This window comes from Heterocephalus glaber, unplaced genomic scaffold (genome assembly GCF_053883595.1).
Source record: "Heterocephalus glaber isolate CG9 unplaced genomic scaffold, H.glaber_assembly_v1.0 deba00001509, whole genome shotgun sequence".
Lineage (NCBI taxonomy): Eukaryota > Metazoa > Chordata > Mammalia > Rodentia > Bathyergidae > Heterocephalus > Heterocephalus glaber.
In genome coordinates this window covers 21,824,726-21,851,523 of record NW_028258325.1, presented here as the reverse complement: position 1 = coordinate 21,851,523, position 26,798 = coordinate 21,824,726, and the positions used below count along the sequence as shown (strand labels likewise).

Sequence of the window (26,798 nt, the reverse complement as noted above, 5' to 3'; positions counted from 1 at the left end):
CACAATGAGTGGTACATTTCGTTTTTTGAAATTTTTTTCGCGGGAAGAAGTGGTTTGAGACAGGGTCTCGCTATGTAGTTTAGGCTGGTCTTTAACTCACTATGTAGCCCAGACTGGCCTTCCACTCACAGCAATCCTCCTGCCTCAACCCCCCAAGTGCTGGGATTACAGGCATGCAACACCACACCTGGTTTATTAGTGGTGCAACATTTTAAAAGAAAGTATTCATGTTATTTTTTCATCCAATTAAAAAAGTTCACAACTGGCACTTTGAAGGTATGTTGGATGCATGGACAGTGAAGGCTCCTCACTTGTCATATGGAGCTCACAGGGTAGAAGGCGAGGTGAATGGTGATGGTATGGCAGACATCAACAGAAGCTGGGTGGCCTGTGCATCATGTTCTTAGACCACAGGCTGAAGGGGGCCTCATTGAACTCATGTCAGGGAGGAGTGTGATAGGCTAAAATTCACTCATGTCCTCTTGAAGTCTTGATAGGAGTTAGTGAAACAAAATAAGAAAAACCAAAGTAATTTGAAGTAGGAAGAATAATGCGTGCACAAGTTCAACAGTGTGAAAGTGTAAGTAGGGAAATTTGGGGCCGATTGTGGGATGGGAAAGATAATAGAATGGGAAACAGAAGAAAAGATTACAAAATTGCGTGTGGGGGGGGATGAGACATGCACTCAAGAAAATGTGATTAATACAGTTTAAAGATGGGATTGACACAATGAGCGAGCATCCTCAGGGAAAGATAGAAGATAGACCAGAGAAGATGACTGTGGCAGTAATCTGGATTCAGCATGGTAGGAGAATGAAACCAGGGGCCAGTGCTTGTATACTTACATTTTAGGATTTTGGCATAGGTTGGAAAAGTACACATAAAAATAAAGAACATTTTCTGACATAAATTAGATAGTATGTGCAAATAAAGCCCCAAATCCCAACTTATAAATAACCTTAATGATAGGTGTTTATATTGCAAGGATTAAGAGCCAAGAAAGACTGAAGGTACATCTCTGTTTAACTTAATTAAACATCAGAGTTAATTTCTAAGGTATAATCTAGCATAATCCCAATGTTCATCTGTAAGCATGCGTCACAGAATTTTAGCAACTTGACCCTTGTCACCTGCCAGTGAGATGAGGCTGGCATTCAAGGCTACCTGATTTGTTCTAGATTCCATGATTTCCACTGTATACACTAGGATCTGAGGGCCCCTGAACACAAACTGTGTGGTACACAATGTGATAAGCCCTTGAATTCTCTCAAAAGTCATCTGATTTAAGTGCTTTTCTTGCCTCCATTTAACATACAAAGATATTGAAAATTAGTGGCCCAGTAGAAGAACTAGTAAGCTAATAAAATCACTAACAAGATACTAATTTAATTAGCATCTGAGTAAAATTCCACAAATATAGTGAAGAAACCAGGACTCTTTGACACACCTAATTCATTTAACATCTCCTCTACTCAACAGAGAACTATGGATATATAATTTATCTCAAAAACATTCCTCATGTTTTGAGATGAATTCATTTAACATCTCCTCTACTCAACAGATAACTATGGATACATAATTTATTACTGAAATTTCAAAATATAGATCCTGTTTTTAAGAATTCAATGTCTATTTTTTCAATCTTAATAAATTATTATTAAAAGATAAAGTTGTATAGTATTATTGAGAATATAAAAAAAAAGGTCATAGTTTTTGATATAGTCACATTATCAAAATACTAGTGGAGCAGTGAGAATGACACATAAATGTTTATTTTGTAGGTAGTACAATATGAACAAAGAATCAGAGATGTTAGGAAATGAATCATTCCTAGTAAATAAGAATTTTCATTGCTTTAGGAAAATAAAAGGATAGTAAAAATAGATTATAAAATATAAGTGAAAAAGGGCTGAAGAAGGCTGTAACATTAAACAATTATATTTTGTCAGGAAAGACTGGAAGATTTTAAGCATGGGTCAAGACTGACATATGTGTTATCGGAGTTTATATTTATTAGCAATCTCACCTTAATTTTTAATATAAACTTGTTGAGAGCCTATAGCCCAAAATGGCACAAGTGGGTCTTTTCCTGTAAGTAATATGTAATGTAGTGGCTAAGGCAAGACAGAAATGTGTAAGTATAATAACGATATAGCTGTTTGCAGCAGCTCCATACAATTAGATAGATTTGTAATGAATTATGTCAATGCTGCTGCTGAAAATGCTTAACTCAAGTCTGAATATTGACTATTTACATCATCAAAGAATAAGCAACTGTATTTTCTTGCTTCCCTTTGGCCGCTAGTGTGTGATCATTTGGAATTGCTTATGGCATTTCATTTCTTTTAAGTTGCTTCATAAACCCAGCTCTACAGGCCATTTTGTAAGGAAGATTAGTGAGAAAGATGATCAAAATTATTGAAGTGAGTATATACAGAGTTCTCCACTATCACAGACATAACCTCTTTTCTTTACTTTCTCACAGAGGCTGGTTTGAAGAAATTCAATGAAAATGATTTAAAATTGCATATTCTTTAAATTTTATTTTAGTGCTGCAGGAGAGAGAGAGAGAGAGAGAGAGAGAGAGAGAGAGAGAGAGAGAGAGAGAGAACCAAAAAATGAATATAGGCTACCCACATTAGGAAAAGAAAAGCTTGTATAAATATTTTAATACTAAATTTATCGAGACATCATGAGATTAAAACAAGTTACATTGGCTGCTACAATTACAAGAGTTGCTCAAAGAGGTGGCCATTGGCTTCCAGACATTTATTAGTGCAGAGAATTGCTGCTTGAGTAATCTTGCTCATTGAGATTGATGTACATGCATTTTCAATTTCTTCTCTACAGACCAGCAGTGTAGTGGGTTTTCTGCAACATAAGACATCCCCTAGGATCCCCCATTGAGGGTAACACCATCTGTTGAAAAACCATCATACTATTTTTCTTTTCCTGAAGTATGTGTACATTTTTTGACAGATTATGAGTATATATGGAATATGACAATGAACGAGGAAGGAAAAAAATCAATGCTATCAATGAACTTACATTTTAGTGGAAGGGAGAGACAGAAAATTAATGGATAAACTGTGTAGACCTCTAAACAGGTACACATGTGTGTGTCTATCGATCTATCTTCTTTATCATCTATCATCTCTCTATTGTATTAGAGTCCTCCATGTAGGTAACACAACCAATATCATGCATATACATATATGAGTATGTACATGTTTGAAGATATTTGTATGTGTTTATATATGTGTGTAACACATAACATGCAAATACATAGGCATATAAATGTAAGTATATATTCTTGTGTATATGTGAAGAGACGTGTATATATAAGCGACCGAATAGACAATATATATATATATATATATATATATATATGCATGCATATGTGTGTGTGTAAGAAATGGGTTCATGCAATTATAGATAGTGATAAATTTTCAGCCTCTTCAGGAAAAATCATCAGCTAGGGACCCAGGAGAGATGATGTCATTCTAGTTCTAAGGCTAGAAAGCTTAAAACTGAAGAATAGTATTTCAGATGAAACTTGATGACAATTCCCTAGTTCAAAGGTGATCAGGTAGGAGGAATTCTCTCTTACTTAGGGAACACTCAGCCTTTTGTTCTTTTGAGACTTCAGTTTCTTGTATAAAGCTTGCTTATATTTAGGAGGATACTCTGTTTTACTAGGTCTACCTATTTACATGTCACTGTCCCCTACAAACAGCCTTCTGGAAAAAAAGCAATGTTTGAAAAAAAATATCTGGGCACTTCATGACCAAATTAAGTTGACACAAAAATAGCCACCATATTTTCTATTTTTCTGTCTCTAATGTCAGAAAATGTTACATGGTATGGAGAATAACCAAGAAGAAATGGAAATAGTGGACATGCTATTGATTGTTGCACATTTTAGTGTGACCAACAGGGAAATCTCTGGAAGAGGTAATGTAACAGGAAAGACCTGAAGGGGTGTGGAGTGGGGCAAGGAGCAGATCACAGACAAATTGGGAGGGCTGTGAGTGTAGAAGGAACTGGAAGCAATGGTTCAAAAGCAGAAGTCACTCGGAAATATTGCTGGAGCATCAAGAAAGCTAGAGTGGGTGCCATAGAGTCTTTGACAAGGAGTAAAAATCAGAAGGCTCAGATATATAAAGGAATCCAGATCTTGTTAATATAATACACTGCACAGTTTTATTGTTTGCTCTGGGTGAAATGGGTCACCAATGGGGAGTTTTGAGTATGAAAGTGGCATGAACTGATATGCATTTTCCATTTTTTAATAAACTTTTTTCAATTAGTATATGTGTCTGATACATAGTGATTGCATTCAGCTTGGGATTTTGATATATACACATATTGAATAGTTTTGGTATATCTGTTCTCTTACTGATAAATTAGAGGGTGGCAGCGAGCACAGAAATCTCAGGAGGATGTTGTGATGAAACTGCTGAGAGAAGATGGTGGCTTCAAGATGAGTGTTAACGCAGAAGTTGAAAACTAAGTGAGGTTAAAATACCTTTTTCAAAAGACATATATACAATCATAACCCAAAAAGAGAAGGGGAATTTTTTGATTTGCACAAATTTATGCCTTCACTGACCTGTTTATTTTCAAACTTTGAATTAAAGCTATGTTGTATTCATTTATATTATTTGATATTTTAATTATTTATGAAAATAGCAATGTGTTTATTTAGGAAAGTTAACCATATATTTAGAGAAACATTTTAGCTAAAAATGTGCAACAACACGAGAAAGAAAGCTCACCCCCCTTTCTCTCTCTCTCTGACAATTTAATGTCAAGCTTTCCATTTTACCCCTAATGTGGCATGTAATAAATGTAGCTGTGCCTAGCAGGGGGTGAGGGTTCTCTGTCAGCTATATTGTTATGCTCTGCAGGAATATTTAAAATCATTCATACAAGTCCAAATCTCTAAGCATTTTCATATTATTTTGTGACTTCATTTGGAATACAAATGTCAATGTCATTTTCAGAATAAAATGAGGAAAACTTTTCAATGAAATTGCCTCTTTCTTGCAACTAAGAAATAAGTAGCAATCTATAGTGTTGGCACCCTGCACTCAGTGATTATCTTGATCATTCTTTTATTCCACACATTATTTTAATGATATGTAATAAACACAAATGATGAAGGTTGCAGAGGCAGGGTTCAGGAGGGGTTTTCTATTTATCACACAATGATTCTTCTGTTCCAGAGCCATAAGTTGTTAACTTCAAGCACTTTTTGAAATTATTCTTTATTACCCTAGAAAAGGCAAGAGGCTGAAAATAAGCTGGATTGTGATTGTCTTACTTACCATCACAGCCAAAATAAATGGATAATGGGCAGGAATCCTTCCCTAATAAATGCATTTGAGCTCTTTATCCCAATTTTATTGTACAGAAGCATGGCACAATAATCTCATAATTCTTTCTCATCGTAGTTGTGGAGCTATGAAAATGTGAGCACAGATCAGTGTTTTGTAAAAGAAAAAAAAGTTCTTCTGAAGTGGATAGGAATAAAGTTTTAATTAAAGAGACAAGAAGGAGAAATAGAGAAAGCTGAAAAAGAAAGAGCGTAATGTTATTTCCTGTCTTGACTCTATCTACTTCTGCCTTCTCCTCCTCCAGGCTTTTCTCTCAATCTCTCCATTTAACTCCAGGGAGCTTTTTAGTAATACTCAGTTAAATAATCTCTCTGTGTGTCTCTCTCTTACTCTCTCTCTCACTTTCTTTCTAACTTAATAAACCTTTAATAAGCTTAATAAAACTTAGTAAACCTTCATAAAGCTTCAGGATGTATATGAAATAAATACTAGAAACATTCTATCCATTTTTATTGCATTTCATATGTCTATATATCACATGAAATAACTAAATTATAAATCTATGTACTTTATAAGCATAAATAATAAATCTAACAATTATTTTACAATTGACTATCCACATTATAAAAATTGATGTAGAAAATTAAAAAATAGCATCTTAGTTTCAATTCATGTTTATTTTAGACATGTCGCTTTATTACTCTTATCTAAAATATCTGTAAATTCTACTGTAGCCCTATCAATGGATGTTTCTTTTTATCTAAATGCAAACTCTTCAGTAGTATAATACAAAAAAACTCATCACTATGTTTTTTAAATAGTCATAGAATGTCAGGTATTTAAGAGTGATACAAATTCAACAGAATTAAGACTTCAAAAAAGGTCATAAATAGTTATTATGAGGCAGCACAAATGTTTCTAAAAGCTTTACTCATCTCATTTAAAATCTGTATACACACACACACATATATATATGTTAGTTGAATAAACTGGTACATTAATAGATTTATCAATAGATAGGATATCTGATATCTGATAGATATCAGAAGATAGATATGTAGTTAGGCATTCACATGGGCTCTCTATGGATAAGAAATAGCAAGCTGTATATAGGCATTGTATAGATGACATTTGAAAATATATAAACAAGTGTTTCCTTTCATTTTCTCATTTTTTTCCTTTTGCTGATATGCCATTTTTAGCATGAAATACTCAAAATGTAGACAGTGTGAAGAAGAAATAGGCGAAAAAGAAAAAAATAAAAGAAGTGCAAGAGACAAGACCATTTACTCTGGGGCATTAAATTTTCCCGTGAAGGAGGAGGTAGAGAATTTTGGTTCTTAAATTAGAATTTTTATCAGAAAATATTGACTGATTTCAAATGCAAAAGCCAAAAATAGCAGATCTGTCTCAAGTATGACATGTACCTATAACCTCATGCAGATTGGAGATTCAGTAGACATAATTGAAAGCACAAACAACTAAAATCTTTCTACATTTATATCCTAATGGACTGATATGCTATAAAGTATAAGAATTTTATTGTTCTTATTATTATCAGTTATTACCAGTGAAAATTTCTTAAATTTTTGACTTTATCATAAATTTGATTATGAAATAAAATTTTCTGGTTATCCCTTTTCATTCTGCTAAAGACTAAATAATAAAGTTCCTATATTAAGTATTCAACTATTAATTTTAAGAGAAAAATATACAAAATTAATTATATAATAAACATGAGAAAAACATAAAATTTAATGATCCTACTAAACTTTAACAGCTAGAGACGAACTTGTGTCATCTCAGAATCCTGTATCAGATGCTTCTCATTGTAAATGCAGCCTGTAAAGTTGTGAGAATCCATGTACCTGGTCCTTCCAGATAAAGCTCCTTCCAGATAAAGTGAATAACCAATTATGCTGATTGAAATTCTGTTCACTGGGAGGATTTCCCATCAGCATTGATTTTCATGAACTTCCCTAATTACTGTAATAGCCTTTATCTTTGGGTAGTACCTGCATATAATGCAAAACCTTCTGGAAACCACGTTTAGGTACTTTCTCCTCATTCAACTGATCAGTGTGGCTGGCTTGCAAAAACCGCAGTCAGTGCAGGAGACATATAAGCAATAAAAATTTGGACCACTTGTTCATGGAATTTATTTGTGCCTTCAGGAGTTGCTTACAGCTAATCATGGAGCACCACTGTGCACGTTTAAGTCTATAGATGGAAAGATCAGACAGTAGCTAGTTTGCCATGGGCACCTCAGGTCACATGTTAGTTGAGTATCTCATGTTCTCTACCAAGGCCTGGTAACAGTTCAAAGGTGTTTTTAAAGGAAGAATATTTATCTACAAAAGATAATAAAGCTTAGCTCTCGAATCCTAGGTTCAGCTCTGTGACTCATTCTAAGTTCCGGTCAGAGGCTCCATTAAACATCCTTATCTGAAACTGACATTGCAAACAACATCCTATCTGGGAAGTCTTATGACCCAAATGGCAGAGCAACTTGCTGGGCAGGCTGCCCCTGTTGCAGAGCCTTCTTTTCTTCTTGGGCTTGTAAACTGCAAAGATAATCAATGTTGCTGGCTTTGACATAGTGCTGAAGGGTTGATTTAATTGTGAGGTAGGAAAAAGAGCCAAAGGCTGGTCCTGTCAGTTGAAATAAAACTGCTTTTTATGGTCTTTATTAAGAGGCATAGAGAAAATGTGGTTGCCAGCTCAATGCCTCCACACCAGGTGCCAAGTGATGTGTAAATATGTTCTGGCAATTAAAGTGCACCTGGAAAAGCAATTGCAAGTAGAGTCCCTGCTGATTAAATATACACTAATCTATTCTCATTCTTTAATATCTGTTTTCTTCCCAGACACACTAGGTGAATGATATGGAGATTGGTGGGAATCCTTACCTTTCTTCTTTAAAATTGTGTTCATGGCAATAAAATGCAATTTCTCATGCTACATACAATTTCTTTAAATTTTCTATTTTTGTATATTATGATAGTTCTAGTGTCTTCTACATAACTTTTATTACAATAACAGCTCTACTTTATGACTCAGTGAACCATTTCAAAAGGGCCACCTAGACCTCCACATAGATGGGCTATTTTAATGTACAGATCCACCTTTTTTATCCAAAGAACTTCAGGCAATCAACTATGTGTAGGCTTACAGTATAATAGATATACTGGTATTACAGCTCATGCGACAGACCTTACCATGTTTCCATGGCTTCCACTGGCCATGTCACTTACAATACAATGGTAGTGCACTTGTCCTTGATCTCTGAGTTGGCCTGCTTACAGTAGAGCTGGAGTAGTAACAAGCAGGCAGCATTCTGCACACTTCAGGAAGCATGTACCCATGGGAAGTCTCCATAAGCCCAAATATCAGAGGCACAGAAACTGGAAAGAGCCCTGGACAAATTTCACGAGGCCCAAAACAACCAGTAGCTCTGGGGAGCAGATCTCCTCAGAGCCAGCAGCTCTCCTCAGAACCAGCAGCTCTCCTCAGAGCCAGGCACAAAAACCCTAAAGAATCAAAGAAGTCCAGGGTGGGAGAACAGCCATCAGCCACCAGTGTCTAGCCACCAGCTACAAAGAGACACTGAGAAGCCTGTGTACATCCACCCAGGCCCAGCCCAACTACTAGAAATAACTTTGTAGGGAGCCATGCAGAAATCCAGCCAGTGTGGTCAGTACAGGAAGTCAGGGACACTTGCTCACGGAACCCTTGGTGCCTGTTTTTCTGGGCAGCCAAACCTTCTGTGGTCTCTGCTTCTTGAGCACCCCCATGACCCACACCTCTACCCAAGAGGCCCTGATTATGGGAAGAGATATCATGTGACCCATTTTGAGACTTCTGTCTCCTTTGAGGGCCTTTGCCCTTGATGCTCAAGATGTGAGTTGACAATGAACAGCTTTTTTTTTTTTTTTTACCATGAAATTGGTAGATTAGGAAGGAGACCTACGTGCTGCATCAATTCAGTTGGAGTTAGAAGAAGCCTTTAGGCTTTCTGACCTAAACAAGGATTCTGAATTGTTAATTCATGCATCACATTGTGTACCAGAGCACCCTAACATGGCTTTTCCAGGAGACGATAAATCCACCTACCATAGAGGTGTACACCTCTGAAAAAAGATTTATTGTGCAATTAACCACTCTTTTCATGTTGAGCTTTTCCACAGGTGCGCTCATTGTGCCATCTGCACAGACCATATAGGGGGACTTGGACACCAGGTATATTTGTATCAGCTGTAAACTCTTGGTTCATAAGAAGTGCCACAAACTTGTTACAATTGAATGTGGGCCACATTCTTTGCCACCAGAAACCATGATGCCAAAGGGTCTATCATCTATGTATTCAAATTCTGTATAGACAGCAATTCCATAGACTCCTTCAAGTCATGAGAATTTAGAGCAAGTTGATGAAGAGAATGAGGCAATGAACACCAGAGAAAGTGGCAACACTTCATCCAGTTTAAATCTTAGGACTTGGATTTGCTTCCGATGATAGGGAGAGGAAGTTGTGCAAAAGTACTGCTAGTTTAATTTTTAAAAAACAGATTGTATTTATGCAATGAAAGCTGTGAAAAAAGAACTTGTCAACAACGGGTACAGACAGAGAAGTACAGACAGAGAAGCATGTTTTGCAGAAGGCATTTAATTGTTCTCTCCTTTTTGGACTACATTCTTGCTTTCAGACAGAAAGCAGACTGTTTTTTGATCTAGACTATGTAAATGGAGATCTAATGTTTCATATGCAACAGCAAAGAATACTTCCTGAAGCACATGCCAGGTTTTACCCTGCAGAAATTAGTTTAGCATTCAATTATCTTCATAAGAGAGGAATACTTTATAGAAATTTGAAATTGGGCAATTTATTACTGGACTCAGAAGGGCACATTAAACTCACTGACTATTGCATGTGTAAGGAAAGCTTACAGCCCAGGAGGTATGACCAGCACTTTCTGTGGTACTCCCAATTACCTTTCTTCAGAAGTTATAAGAGGAGAAGATTATGGTTTCAGTGTCAACTGGTGGACCCTTGGAGTAATAATGTTTGAGATGATGGTTGGAGAGTCACCAATTAATATGGATGAGAACTCTGATAACTCTGATCAAAATTCAGTCAATTATCTCTTGCAAGTTATTTTGGAAAGAAAAATTCACATAGCATGTTCTCTGTCTGTAAAAGCTGCAAGTGTCCCGGAGAGCTTCCTGAACAAGGACCCAAAGGAACAATTGGTTTGTCATCCTCAAACAGAATTTGCTGAAAGTCAGGAATATCCACTCTTTCAAAATGTTGGCTGGTATGTGATGGAGAAAAAGCAAGTGGCACTTCCCTTTAAAATAAATATTTCTGAGGAATTTGGTTTGGACAGCTTTGATCCTCTGTTCACTAATGAACCTGTCCACCTCACTCCAGATGATAATAACATTGTGAAGAACACTGATACATGCCAAGTTTGCAGGCTTTGCAATCATCTTCCATGTATGAAGAAGAGTGTGTCTGGTCCTCATATTTCAACTATGCATTCTGCTCATATTGCCATTTAATGTAAGGAAAAACTTGTAACTAGCCTGGATAGAATTAACTACATTATAATTATCTGGAAGATAATTTTAATTTCTTTTTTGAAGTTATATTTAAATGTAATGCTTGGCTCATAGTCTGTAATGGGGGACATTGAGTTTTCTTTGTGGATAGAGTTGCTTTTTTTTTTTTTTTATTTTGGGTACCAGGGCTTGAACTCAGGATCTTGTGCTTGCAAGTCAGGCACGCTGCCATTGAGCTAAATCCCTGGCCCTAGTGTTGCTTTTTATTATTTGACTTAAATAAGAAGGAGGCACTTGCTTGTTAACCTAACTTGTAAACACATTCTTCTATTTATTAAGTGAAGACAATGTATAATATTTTTCTTGTTATTTACTCTACAGGAAAATAATTTGTTTTTTGAGTAGAATATTTTAACTATGTTTGTTTCTTTCCAAACCACATTACCTCTACTTTTAGGCCCTGGTTTATGTTTTCTTCAGGGAAATCCAAACAATAATAACAATTTTTGAATAAACCTACAAAACATGTGTATATCACAATTCTAACTCTGTAACTGTTTTTGTTTTAGGGTAACACATGAAATAGTAGAATTCATTTTAGGGGCATAATTCTTTGGACTACTTTCATCAAAATCAGTAATTAGCAATTTATTTAAATAGTTACCAGATATAGCATTCTTCTGTTTATTTTAGCACCATTTTTATGGAAAGGATTTGATAAGTAAACACAATCATCTAAATATGTTACAATGGTGCAGTCTTAGTAAACTTTAATTTTAGGAAAGCTATCTAGTTTTAAATTTGGAATAGTTTAAAATCTGTAGGCATTTAATAAATTGTCATTTTATCATTGTTGCATGCTCCATTTCATTAGAAATGTAACTTTTCCAAAGCTTTTAGTCATATGTTTTCTGTTGGCTTTTTTTTGTTTTGGTTTGGTTTTTTTTGGTACCGGGGATTGAACTCAGGTCCTTGCACTTGCGCAGCGGGCAGCGAAACCACTGTCATATGTTTTCTTGTCTCCAAATAACTAAATTTGAAAGTAACGAAAACCTCAAAAGAAAATGTTTATATACATTAACATGTTTATTTGAGAGGCATTTATGTTTCTTTTAATGGCTGGAACTTGCTTTAAAACAAAAAGCAGTCACATCATAAACTTATAGAGAATTCTAACATAATAGAAGTATGTTTATATTCATGATCTTTCTTTTAAGTGTTGGTCTTTCCCATAAGGGATCTCAGAATATACAATAATTACATAGGGAGTTTATTTATAATGTGTATTACTTGCCCCATATTATAATTATTTTGTACTTTGGACTTCATTTTGAGAAACAATAGAAACTGTATTCATGGTATAATATTTTAAGATGTACTTTCAGAATGTTTGACAATTTGGTATTCTAGGAAATAATTTATTTTGCATAAGCCTATGGTCAGATCTTTTATGCACATGCAGCCTGGATTAAATATCAAGTACTATGCTTGTTCAATGCCAGTGTATTTACTTTATAAATATGTTTTGCTTTGATTTGTGTCATATAGAATACTACCTTGGTCATCATAATGTAATATATATTTGTGTACCGCTTTTTCATGTTGAAAACCTTTAAACAAAACACTTAATCCACAGCAAAAAAATAAAATGCCTTGTGCTCCCTGGTTATCACAAGTTCTTGCATCCCTATTAGAGATAATCAGTATTCCAAAAATTTTATCCATCGTTCCCACATTTTTCTTTATTATCTTAAAAATACCTACATATATATCCTTTTATAAAGGATTACACTGAGCATTGTGGTGCATGCCTATAATCCTAGTCCTCAGGAGACTGAGACAGGAGGATTTCCATGAGTTTGAGGCCAGCCTGAGCTACATAGTGAGTTAAAGCCAGACTGAACTCCCTAGTGAGACCCTATCTCAGAAAAAAAAAAAAGAGTATGTAGTTGATTGCTTTTAGTAGTAACTCTTAATATAAAAGGTCTCATTTTCCCAGTCAAAAGAGACAGATTGACAGAATGGATCAAGAAACAAAATCTAGTGACATACATTTAAATAAATAATTTAATCAAAAAGGAAATTCATAGACTAAAAATCACAGATGGAAAAAAATAGTCCATGCAATGAGAAAGCAAAGCTCAGCATAAGTAGATAGCTTACTTTTAGACAAATTGGTCTTCAAGTCAAAACTGATTAGAAGAAGCAAACAAGGTTACTACATATTGATTAAGGGAAAAATTCAGCAGAAAGAGATAACAATTATGAATATGTATGCAATGAACAGTGGCATACTCAAATCCATAAAACAAACACTACTGGACATGTAATATCAGATAAACTTCAACACAATTATAGTGGTAGATGTCAATACCCTGCTGACACAGATGGATCAACCATACAAAAAATAAACAAAGAAACATCAGAGTTGAACAAAACCTCTGAAGAAATGGACTCAATAGATATTTCAGTGTTCCACCCATCAACAACAGAATACACCTTCTTCTCAATGGTACATGCAACTTCCTCCAAAGTATATCACAGGCTTGCTCATAAAGCATGTCTAAGTAAATACAGCAGAAATGAAATTACCCCATTCATATTGTCAGATCATAGTACAATTAAATTAGAAATCTACTGTAAAAGAAACCACAAAAATTAAACAAAGATATGGAAATTAAACAATAGTCTCAAATTGGACCCAGAAGAAATCAAACATTTCTTAGAATCAAATGGTAATGCCAGTACAACAAACCAGAACTTCTGGGACACAATGAAAATAATGCTAAAGGAGATGCTTATTGCTATGAATGCCCATCTGAAAATAACAGTGAGCCCAATAAATAACCTAATGATGTATCAGAAGGTCCTAGAAGAATAAGAACAATCCAGATTCAAAGTTAGTACGAGGAAAGAAATTATAAAGATTGGAGTAGAAATTAATGAAATTGAGACTGAAAAAACAAAATAAAGAATCAATGAATCAAAGAGCTTGTCCTTCAAAAGAATAAACCAAGTAGACACAATCTTAGGCAATTTCACCAAAAAAGAAAGAAAAGATACAAATCAATGTAACTAGAACTGAAAAAGATAAAAACAGTAGATGATGCTGAGATGCAGAAGATTATTAGTAGCTACTTTGAAAACCTGTACTTCAATAAACTGGAGCATTTAGAAGAAATGGATGTTACTAGATGTATATGAATTATCAATTAGCAAACAGAAAGCAACAATTCATCAAAAAGATCACACATTATGACCAGGTACCCTTTATCCCAGAGATGCAATGATGTTTCAACATACATAGATCAATAAATGTAGTATATAAACAAAAACTAGGACAAAAATCACACCATCACTCAAAAGGTTCAGAAAAAGCCTTTGACAAAATCCAACATCTATTCATGACAAAACATATAACATATAACATATAAAACATATAACTTATAAAATACATACGGAGAGACTTTATCTCAATCTGCTCAACTCACTTATTAAAAACATACTGCCAAAAACACTATTAAATGAGAAAGCTTTCCCTCTAAAAGCACAAACAAGCCAAGGATAACCACTATCATTTCTCCTGTTCAACATAGTTCTCAAAACAGTAGGCACAACAGTCAGGTAAGAGAAAGAAATAAAAGTGATGTATATAGGAAAAAAGAAGTCTAATTATCATTATTTGTAGATGACGTGATCCTCTACATAGATGTCTGCAAAATATGACACCAAAAGAGTCCTAGAATTAATAATCATTTTCACTATTATAGCAGGATACAAAATCAGCACAAAAAAATCAATAGCATTTCTCTTAACCAATAACATACTTACAGAGAAAGACATGAGGAAAACAATACCATTCACAATAGCATGAAGAAAGATTACTTAGGAATTAAGCTATGCAAGGAACTGAATGACCCCTACCATGAAAACTGTAGTACTCTGAAAAAGGAGATTGAAGAAGATATCAGAAAATGAAAGGAAAGATATTCTCTGTTCTAAACAGACAGAATCAGTATTGTCAAAATGGCCATACTTCCAAAAGTGACATACAGATGTAATGCAATCCCAATAAACAAACCAATAGCATTCCCCATAGAACTAGAGAAAACAATCCTAAAATTCCTATGGATCCAGAAGAGACTGAGGATACCATAACTAACCTGGGTAGTAAAAGTGAAGCAGAAGACATCATAATCCCAGATTTCATGTTATATTACAAAGCTACAGTGATAAAAACAGCATGGTACTAGCACAGAAATAGACATGTGCATCAATGGAACTTTATATAGGATGCAGATAAAATCCAGGTACATTCAGCTATCTAATCTTTGACAAAGGACCCAAACAGGTATGCTGGAGGAAAGATAGCTTCTTTAATAAACAATGCTGAGAAAACTGGTTATCCACATGCAGAAAATTGAATCTCCATATCTCTCATCACGGAGTAAACTAAAAAAAAATCACATCTGAACATAAACCATCTGCTAGAAGATAAAAGAGATAAAACTCTTGAAGACACATAAATAGGCAAGAACTTTCTGAATGGAACCCCAAAAGCATAGGACATAGCACCAAGAATCAACAAATGGAATCATTTCAAATTTAAAAAGAATCCTACACATCAAAGGAAACAACCAACAGAGGGAAGAGATAAACTACAGAAACAGAAAATAATTTGCCAGTTATTCATCTGATAGAATAGTAATATTGACCACCAATGGAGCTGCGAGACGGCCTACAATGTGGGAGAAAATTTTTAGCAGCTGTACCTCTGACGAAGGACTACTATCTAGAATATATAAATAACTCAAAAAAATCAGACCCCCCCCCAATTCAAAGACCCAATTCAAAAATGGGCATCTGAAATGAACAGACATTTCTCAGACAAAGAAGTAAAAGCAGCAAATAAACATGAAAAAATGTTCAACATCACTGGTCTTTTGAGAGATGCAGATGAAAACAACACTGAGATTCCACCTCACTCCAGAAAGAATGGCTGTTATCAAGAAATCAACAAATAACAAATGCTGCTGGGGGTGTGGGGAGAAAGGAACCCTTCTCCATTGTTGGTGGGAGTGCAGACTAGTGCAACCACTGTGGAAATCAATATGGAGATACCTCAAAGAACTAGGACTAGAGGTCCCATTTGACCCAGCGATTCCCTTGCTGGGTATCTTCCCCAAAGAATTAAAAGAATCATACCACAGTGATATATGTGCACCCATGTTCATAGCAATACAGTTTGTAATAGCTAAAGCTTGGAAACAGCCCAAGTGCCCATCAACTGGAAACTGGATAAAGAAGATGTCGTTTTTTTATAAAATGGAGTACTACTCAGCCATAAAGAATGAGAAACTAGACATTTATAGCTAAATGGATGCATATTGAGGACATATTCTTAAGTGAGATGAATAGGACCCACATGTGTAAATACCAAATAGTTTCTCTAGTGTGAGAAACTGAAAGTGTAAATAAGGATTAAAATGATTAAAATGAATAATTAATAATTTGAAATAGGAAGAAAAGGTCCAAAGGGGTAGGAGAAGTGGGAGGGGAAGGTGAAAGGAAAGAAGAGAAAGGAAAAATTATGAGAAAAGGATGAAATGGAAACAAAGTCTTTGTGGATAGGGAAGTGGGGGGGGGCACAGGGAATGGGGAAAAAATAAGAACCAAGATACATCATATATAGGTACAAGCACCCAATGATGAATGTAAACATATTGTATACCTGAAATGTAGCAATAAAATAATTTAAGCAAAAAAAAAAATACACATAGAATATAGAAATCAAAAAAGAGCCCCCAACATAAAGACTCAATCAATAAGAGGGCAGCTGAAATGAATAGACATTTCTCAGAAGTACAAATGACTATTAAATACATGAAAAAAAATGTTACATCTCTGGCCACTACAGAATGCAAATTAAAAAACTCAGGTTTCACTATACTCCAGAAAGAATGGCTATCATCAAGTAATCCAATATTAACAAATGTTGGTGGGGCTTTGGGGGTGGTGAGGATCCTTTTTACATTGTTGCTCAGCATGTAAACTAGTAAAAGTAGTATGAAAATCACTATGAAGATTTCTCAAAAAACTAAAAATAGAGATTCCATCCGATCTAGCTATTCCTCTTTTAGGGATCTTCCTGAAAAGAGCTGAAGATATCATACTGCTATGATAAATGCATACCCATATTTATACCAACAAAACTCATAATAAATAGCTAAATCTTTAACATGGTCTATATGTTCATCAATAGATCTATGGGTAGAAAAAATCTGGTATTCATACACAATGCAGTACCACTCTGCATAAAGGATAAATTTGAGTCATTTGTAGGAAAATGTATATACCTTGAAACCATAATGTTAAATGAAATAAATTAGACACACAAGATAATATATCATATAGTTTCTCTTACATGAGAAACTTAAAATATAAAGAGGATAAAATAAAGGTATACAACAGGAAATAAGGAGATAGATCTTTTGCAAAAGGGAAGGAGAACAAGTAATGGCAGGAAGGGGAATGAAGGGAGGGAAAGCATTAAGATGTGTTATTTATATATATCCACTCACCATGAGGAATGTAATCATTATGTCCTGTGAAAGTGTACCAATTAAAATTTTTAATTAAAAATCTTAGAAAACATGGTACCATAAGAGACAAAAACCAAAAGAAACAAATAGAAAATGAATCTTTGAAAAAGTGAAGATAATGAAGGGAAGGAATAGAGAAAATCTTTTGGGCTTGAGGACCCAAACTTATAATTAATATCTGAAGAGATAAAAGAAGATAAAGTTTCCATGAAATAATATAGACTTATAAACATGAAGTTGCCAATGTATGGAAAATTCAAGTCAAATTTATGAGGAGATCCATATTAAATAGATCAAATAGAAAAGAGATGTGAAGCAAAATAATATATTTAAAGAGTTCTTAAAGTAGGGGATGAATACCTATGAGAGTCCCTAAGATCCTAGAAGGAGTTTCATGTGATTCCATCTCCATATATACATGCATCTGCTTTTTTCATAAACTTTAAAGCAAACATATTCCTCAAATTTGAATATGAAGGGCAGATATGACTGTAAATGTCTTGTATTAGACCAGACATTAAAAGACACAAAACTGAAAAATGCTGTTCCTTTTAATGTTGTTTTAAAAATGTACTTTATAAAAATATTGTCTGTTAACTTGTTTATTTTAAAGAAATTTTTTTCCATTTTAGTATCTACTATGATAAAGACAAACAGGTGTAACCCCCTTAAAGCTCTTTGCCATTCTCATTTTTAAGAATATAAAGAGTACAATCAATATTATTATCAAATTATTCAGTTAGCCCAGGTGGTTAAACATCTAGTAAATAGAACTGGGAAAGAAATAATTATTCAAGTAATTCAGAAAAATTCAAGTATTTCATAAGAACTTCTAAAGAGTGAAGGACAAGAGCCCCACATTGATTCCACTCAGTGTAGTATGTAGCAAAATGGATTAATTTGCATATACAATATATTATGACATTTCAAAACTCTGAGAACTAAGAAATAATCTTGAATATTTTCATAACTCCAAAATTCTGAAGGGAAAGGGAAGCTCCAACCTAAGAAACTAGTGGGTTGGCAGGTAGCCCCACACAGAGTAGAACAAAATAGGTTCCCAGGAGTGATGGCTACAAGAAATTGTGAAATCAGTCTTTTCTCTGAACTGTTTGAATTGAGGCGATGGCAGTTCTACAGAGATTATGAAGGAATTAGTGAAATAAAGGGAACTCCCAACAGTGTCAACTCAATTTTTTGGCTGTAGGGAGGTCAAATTTTATGAACAAAAAATACATGTGATTATGAATCATATATTTCAGCTGTAGATAATACTTGCATAGTCAAAAATGAAAAATCTATGATTAAATGAAACATTTTCCAACAATGAATTATATTTCAGGAATGCTGAGCAAAGAGTGTACATGGGGAGTGTAACAGGTAGACTATTGGGTGGCTAGAAAATTAGTAACACTTAGAAATGAAAACTCAATCACAATATAGCTTAAAAATATGTTTACAAAGAGAAAGAAATGGCTAATAGTTGAAAAGGTTTTGTTAAACATAAGTGATTACTTAATTTTACTCTAGTCTGTGGGAGCATACTCACATTTATTTCAAATTCAGTATTTTCTTGTCTTGGCACAACTTTACACTAAATTTAATATTGTCTGAAGAACAGAACTGTTTATGTTTTCCACAGTTGTTCTAACCTAACACCTTCAGGTCTGTAGAGAGATCACCATGTTCCCCAGAATTCACAGAGAAATATAACAGGTTGACAGCTTCAATTGGCTCCTGTCCCTTTGAATCTGCTCTGATGCTTCTGCTAATATCAGATTCCTTCCCTTCTACTCTCCAACAATGATTGAGAACAGTGCAGATAGGAGACAGGCCCCGTCCTTCCTAATCAGGAACGCTCCAATAGGCAATATTTGCTTAGGGACTCTTCTTATGAATGGCTGAGTTATCTTCGGAATTTTGGCCATCTGAGACTTTCCCTACCAATTCTTTTCTACCTCTCATTCTTCAAAGGTGTAAGATCTGCATCACAGCATGAAGCCTTTCCCTAGCTACTCTTGTTTCCTTACTGTTTACTCTTCACATTTTTTTATGCCCAATAAATCTTTTACATGGCTTATCTTCCATGCTTTGTTCTTCTTTGAAAACTGAATTGACAGAGTGAGAATAAGAATACAGGAACAAAAAAATTACCAGAGGAAGTTCTAGTAAAGAATAAAGATAACATAAAACTGTAAGCATAAGAAGTGCAATTCAAATATGAGGGTACCAAGTGTCTCAGGGAATTTGGACTATCTTTTAAACTTTAGGTGATAAGCTAATATTAAAACCAACTGGTTGAGATCAAACATAGAAATGCTATTTAATTGGTTAGAGATTAATATGAGGGTAGGTAGTAAAAGTCAATGAGATTTAAACAAAGTTCCCTCTGGGTTGGACTGATGCTTTGGTGAAGATTTTCTTTTTTATATAAAAAAAGAAAAAAGAAGGAAACTCTGGAGGAATATTGTTCTGTATCCCCCTCCTTTGTCTTTGTAGGCTGTTTTGAGATAATGCAATTTTAAAATCAGCAGCTGTCCTTTCTGTATATGGGAGGAAGAATCAAAAGAAAAGTTATTGAACATAAAATAATGGAAATGCTAAATTATCTAACCCTCATGTTGTCAGATGCTATGCTACTTTTAGCAAGAGTACCAGAATATACATGAATAAGGTAAAGTATGAGCTATGCTAATAACAAGCTCAAATATCTCTCCCATATGTGGGTTTAACTTACAAATTTCTATTTGAATGTATTAATAATAATCAATTCATACACATTTAGGAATAATTGTTTATTTTTATTTTAGTATTACAAATACTAGTAACAACCTGCAGCTATGAAGGGAATTTTGTGCTCTTTCCTATTCATTTGTTAGTTTTAGTCATGGCTGTTTTCATTTTTCAAAATTCCTAGGTCTTGGAGTGCTAAGAAAGTTACCCTCACAGTATTACCATTATGTAGTTTTTAATATTCCACTCAATATAATGCCTTTTACTGTTTATGTATTTGGTTTTAATCAAGCAAAAGTATGAACTTGGTAAAAATTTAATTTTGGTAAATACATTTTATATTCTTAAATTAGCTTTAAAATGGCAGAACTTAAAACACAGGAATCAAACATAGGAATCAAAACTAAAAGATGCATAAAGCTTACTAAATTTAGACTATGACATTTAAGTTACAGTTATCTGTCTATGTTTAGCATACTAGACCCTTCTTTTCAACTCAAAATTAGTTTTTTTGTGCATTTCACTAAAGTTCAATATATAATATCTTATGACATATTCATACACACATCTTCCCATTCCATCTAACATGGGTGGACACACACACACATACACACACACACACACACAGCTATGTGTTAGGAAATAATACTTAATACATTTAAAAATTCTAAAATGCTAATACTTTAGTTATATAAAATTTAACATGTATAAAGGAAGTTATAATCAGTGCTCATCAAGTTTAACCTACATTGACCTATATTAGTCAATTTTCAAAAAAGTCAGATTACAACAAGAGTTACCCAGGATGAGTGTTTTTACAAAGTAGAACTGATTAGGAAACATCACTTCCAATCAAGATATGAAGAGATCCAATATTTTCTGCTCTAATTCTCTAGTCAGGAGCATTGTCAGATATATACAAAATGAAGATTGAAAATTTATCTATGAACCTACCAAGTTTTTCAATAAATATATAAAGTAATTTAAAGTTGCAGAAGTAGTTATTTGTGTGCTAGCCTTATTGTGTGGTAGATCTCCACAAATTCGAAAGTGTTTTACTGAATTAAAGTTTTGATTGGATTCAGAAGTATATCTCTGAATTAGACATTTCCAAAGCCACAGAAAAATAATCTATTTATCTTAGAGGAGATAATGCTCTCTCCTGATCTCTCACTCAGGGAAAAAAATAGGAAAACATGTTTCACAGGGTTAGGTCCTACGAATAAGAGTTGAAAAGTGTTCAGTGCTCTCAGATAAAATGTGTCTATGCTATGTAATTTTTTCTTGGACAAAAATTCGCAAATTTTTGGTAAATGTGTTATGTAAAATAATGACATCAACTATTGATTAATACTTATTCCAAATTTTCAAAATCCTTTTCTCTTCTAGACATTAGGCAAGGACCAGGGAAGAAATAAACTTAGTATGAGAATGATTTCCAAAAGTAAGGTAAGTAATTCACTAAAATGAACAAGCACATGCAGGGTATGTAAGTGCCTAGAGGAAAGGCCTGGTCCTTGGTCTAAAAAGTCAGACAAGGCACTGAACAATATCTCTGGGAGTTAAGCTTAATTGCATCAACTTGATTGGTTTGGGAACTGCCTAGGGGATTGATAAGCACAATTCTGGATGAAGTACATGGATGGGGAAGAACATATATGGTCCCTGACCCTTTTTGCTTCTGCACTGTTCCTGCTCTGCTTCAGCCACCATGAACTAAGCACATCTACTCCTTCCTTCCAGGCCCATTTGCCATGAAGTTTCTGTTTGAGAGCAGCCAACTATGGATGGAATTCTCTGAAAGTCAGAGTCATAATAAGCTTGTACGTTAAATTGCGAGTGTTAGGTATTGTGCCCCAGAGATGAGAAGGCTGATATATATAACATATGAAATATTTTAGAAACTTATTATGTACAAATGTACAGAAAGGTTTCCTCACCCCCAAAATAAATTCCCTCTTTTTTTTTTGTACCGGGGATTTTTTTTTTTTTTTGGATAATCACTGCCAGTCCTCAACCTATCCCTGTATCATACAGTTAACCACTATAGTTTTACCTTGTTCAGGCTGTCATCTGACTGGTGGCACAAGCTAGGTAGCCTGTTTCATATGGCCTCAGTCATTTGGCATAATGTAATTGAGATTCATTTATGTTGTTATGCAATTCATTTCTACTTGATTAATAGTACAGTATAACATTCTATGACTATACTGTCACAGGCTGAAACAGGTGGAGAGTCCCCACAGTTCCAGGTCTGACTCTCCCAACAATGCAGGAGGTTGTGGAAGAATCAGATAGAGACTGAAAGCATAGAAGCAAAGTTGTACTTTTATTCAGCAAGCATGCAAGAGTACAGTTGCCTTCTCACAGAGAGACAGGCCGGGATGAAGGGAACAGAGCCACCATTGCAGGGGGGCTCAAAATGCTGGTCTTATAGTAGTTGGGGCCTACCCTGCCTCTGGGCTAAGGGCTCCCCTACTTGATTGGTTAATGATTAATAGCTCATTACTAGGGACAACAGGGAAGGGTCTTTTCAGGGGCCATTTACATCTTAGGGCCAAGGTTCTGTTTCCTTTTAATCTTAGCAAACCAAGCTTTGCAGGGTACAGCATGAAGAGGAGGTACAACCTCAGCAGACTGTCAGCTTTTTATGGGTGGTTAAGCCTGTTCTGCCAGCTATCTGAACTCCTTTGGGGAGGGGCTCATGTCTCCCTGCCTAGGGTTCTCGATCCCTACAGGGCTATAGGCTTTTCTATTACATGGAGACTCAGGTTATGGAACCCCCAAGACATGAGCTCACTTACATGGCAATATATCCAAACAGAACTTGAAACCCTGGCTAATGGGTGTCACAATCTAGTAACAGCCATCTCCAAAGCTCACTTGGCTGGAGACGGTCAACAGTTAACATGCTGAGCTGCTTCTCCACATTGAGAGGCCACAGCCTCAGGACCCCAGGTAGAGAAAGTAACTGTGAAAAATTAAGAAGACAGCTGATTCCATCCAGATGCCACAGGCCACGCTGCAACAGCCACATGACTGTCTCATGTCACAAGGATGGTCTCCCTGGGAGTGACCACCAGTGACCTACCAAAATCAAGGTACTCCAGTGATGTCTCCCTAAGCCCAAATACCAATGGCACAGAAACTGGGAAGAGCATGGGGCAAGTATCACCAGGCCCAGAAACACCCAGTAGCTCTGGGCAGGCCTCCCCAGAACCAGGCAAAGAAAACCTAGAGAGTCAAAGTCCAGGGGGAAGACTGAAGTCACAGCCACTGGCCCCAGAGAGACACTGAGAGGTCTGGTGTACATCCATCAAGGCCTGGCCACCACTATTGGAAACAACTTCACAAAGAGCCTTGCAGGATTCTGGCCAGTGTGGTCCCTGCAGGCAGTCAGGCCACTCTCATTCTCTGAGCCCTGCTTGCCTGTTTCCCTGGGCAGCCAACCCATCTATGGTGCCTTCTTCCCTGGCACCTCCACCACCCACACCTCTACCCAATTAGCCCTGATTTTGGGGAGAGACATCATGACAAGATCTCTTGAGAATTCCATCCCCTTTGAGGGCCTGTGTGATAAAGATTGAGATGTGTGGTGTTTGTACAATAAACAGCATTTAACCACTCATGGGGTAGAGGAGGAAGGAGACCCATATACTGTGTCACCTCAGTTGGAGTTAGAAGAGGCCATTAGGCTTTCTGAGCTAAAGAAAGATTCTGAGCTGTTAATTCATTCATTGCCTTATTTACCAGAACATCCTAAAGTGCCTTGTCCAGGAGAAGAGAAATCCATCCACCACAGAGCTTCAGGCCACTGGATAAAGCTGGATTATGTGAATGGCCACACTTTTCAGGCCAAACACTTAAGCAGGTAAGCTCACTATGCTGTCTGCACAGACCATGTAGGGGGACTTGGCTGTCAGGTGTATAAGTGCACCAACTGTAAACTCTCGGTTCACAAGAAGTGCTACAACCTTGTCACAATTGAATGTGGGCAGCATTCTTTACCATCAGAGCCCATGGTGCCAGTCAATCCATCATCCATGGCTTCAGACCCTGCACACACAGCGATCCCACATAACCTTTCAACTCATGAGGCTTTAGAACAAGTTGATGAAGAGAATGAGGCAGGGAACACTGGGGAAGGTGGCAAAGCTTCATCTGGTCTAGGTCTTGAAGACTTTGACTTGCTCTGAGTGATTGGCAGAGGAAATTATGGGAAAGTGCTGTTAGTCCAACAGAAAGAATCAAATGGTATGTATGCAATGAAAGCAGTGAAAAAAGAGCATGTCAATGTTGATCAGATACAGAGAGAGAAGTGCATTCTAGAGCAGGCATTCAATTGTTGTTTTCTAGTTGGACTGCATGCTTGCTTCCAGACAGAAAGAAGACTGTTCCTTGTTCTAGACTATGTCAGTGGGGGAGATCTACTGTTTCATGTGCAGCAACAAAGATGGCTTCCTGAAGAACATGCCAGGTTTTACTCTGCAGAAATCAGTTTAGCAGTCAACTATCTTTATCAGCAAGGAATACTTTACAGAATTTTAAAATTGGAAAATGTATTACTGGATTCAGAAGGGCACATTAAACTCATTGATTTTTGCTTGTGTAAAGAAGGATTACAGCCAGGAGACACGACCCGCACTTTCTGTGGCATTCCTAATTTCATGGCTCCAGAAATTAAAAGAAGGGAAGATTACAGTTTCAGTGTGGACTGGTGGAATCTTGGAGTCCTGATCTATATCATGATGATCAGAGGGTCTCCATTCGATCTTGATGAAAGCTCTGATAACCCTTATGAAAACTCAATTGAGCATGTCTTGCAAGTAATTTTGGAAAAAGACATTGTCATATCTCATTTTCTGTTTGTACAAACTGCATGTGTCCTAGAGGGTTTTCTGAACAAGGACTCAAAAGAACAACTGGGTTCTCATCCTCACAGGGGCTTTGTTGATATTCAGGAGCATCCATTCTTTCAAAATGTGGACTGGGACATGATGGAGCAAAAGCAGATGGTGCCTCTATTTAAACCAAATATCTCTGAGTGATTCGGTTTGGACAACTTTCATCCTGAATTTACTAATGAACCTATCTGTCTCACCCCAGATGATAATGATGTCATGAGGGAGCTTGATGGATATGAATTTGAAGGTTTTGAGTATATCAATCATCGTATGATGTATGAAGAAGAAGGGGTCTGATCCCCATTTTTCAGTGATGCATTTTGCTTATGTTCCCATTTAATGCTTGGAAAAACATGTTACCAACCTAGATAGAATTAACCATTTCAGAGATGTCTGGGAGCTAATTTTAATTTATTGTTTCAAAGTTATATTTAGACGTAATACTTGATTCTTATAGTCTATAGTAGAGAATATGGAATTTTTTGTTCATAGATTAGATTTTTGAACTGATTTAAATAATAATGAGGCAATTGCTTGTTAACCACACATATATACATTCCATTTGTTGAGTGGGACATAATGCCTAATATTTTTTCTTTTTACTTATACAAGGAAATAATTTGACTTTTCAGTGAAATATCTTACCTATGCTAGTTTCTCTCTAAAAACACTTTTGAAATCATCCAAATTTTGGGGTCAGTTTATGAAGTCTTGAGGAAAATCCAAAAAACAAATCAACATCTGTGAATAAAAACACATATACTTGTATCTTTTTTTATTAAATTCTTTTATTGGTACATTGTACGTATACAACACAAATATATTTCTCATTGGGAATTGTACCTTTACATAATGCATCTTGGTTCTTATTTTTTCCCCATTCCTAGCCCTCCCTTCACCTCCTCCACCCTTCCCTGTTTACAAAGACTTTATTTATGTTTTTTCCATTTCTCATCATTGTTCCTTTCCCTTCCTTCGCCCAGCCCCCCCCCCCACTATCCTTACCACTTTGGGCCTTTTCTTCCTATATTACATTATCGATTATTCATTCTAATCATTCATACATTTTAGGTATAAAATATAATGACATTCATCATTGGAAATTTGCACCTTTACGTAGTCTCTCTTGGTTCTTATTTTTCACCCTTGCCCAGCCCTCCCTTCAACACCTCCATTCCTCCCTATTTACAAAGATTTTGTTCCTATTTTTCTATTTTCTCATATTAAATGCATTCCCTTCTATCCCATCCCCTAGCCCTCCCACTTCCTTCCCCTTTGCCCCTTTTCTTCCTATTTCACATTACCTATTATACATTTAGTTCTTAATTACACTTTCAGTTTCTCACACCAGAGAAACTATTCAGTATTTATACATGTGTGTCCTATTTATTTCACTTAAGAGTATGGCCTCAATGTGCATCCACTTAGCTATAAATGTCTCTAATTTCTCATTTTTTTATGGCTGAGTAGTACCATTTTATAAAAAAAAAAAAACATTTTCTTTATCCAGTCTCCAGTTGATGGGCATTTGGGCTGTTCCCAAGTTTTAGCTATCACAAAATGTGCTACTATGAACATGGATGCACATATATCACTGTGGTATGATTCTTTTAATTCTTTGGGGAAGATGCCCAGCAGTGGAATAGGTGGGTCAAATGGGA

General features: G+C 35.6%; 2 pseudogenes; both read left to right on the top strand.

The window, feature by feature from the left end:
* The window catches only part of LOC106009580 (protein kinase C iota type-like), a 36,493-nt pseudogene extending 25,595 nt beyond the window's left edge, over positions 1-10,898 (top strand).
* A 12,865-nt stretch (positions 10,899-23,763) lies between these two features.
* LOC101722991 (protein kinase C iota type pseudogene) lies at positions 23,764-25,434 on the top strand (annotated as a pseudogene).
* The last annotated feature ends 1,364 nt before the right edge of the window (positions 25,435-26,798 follow it).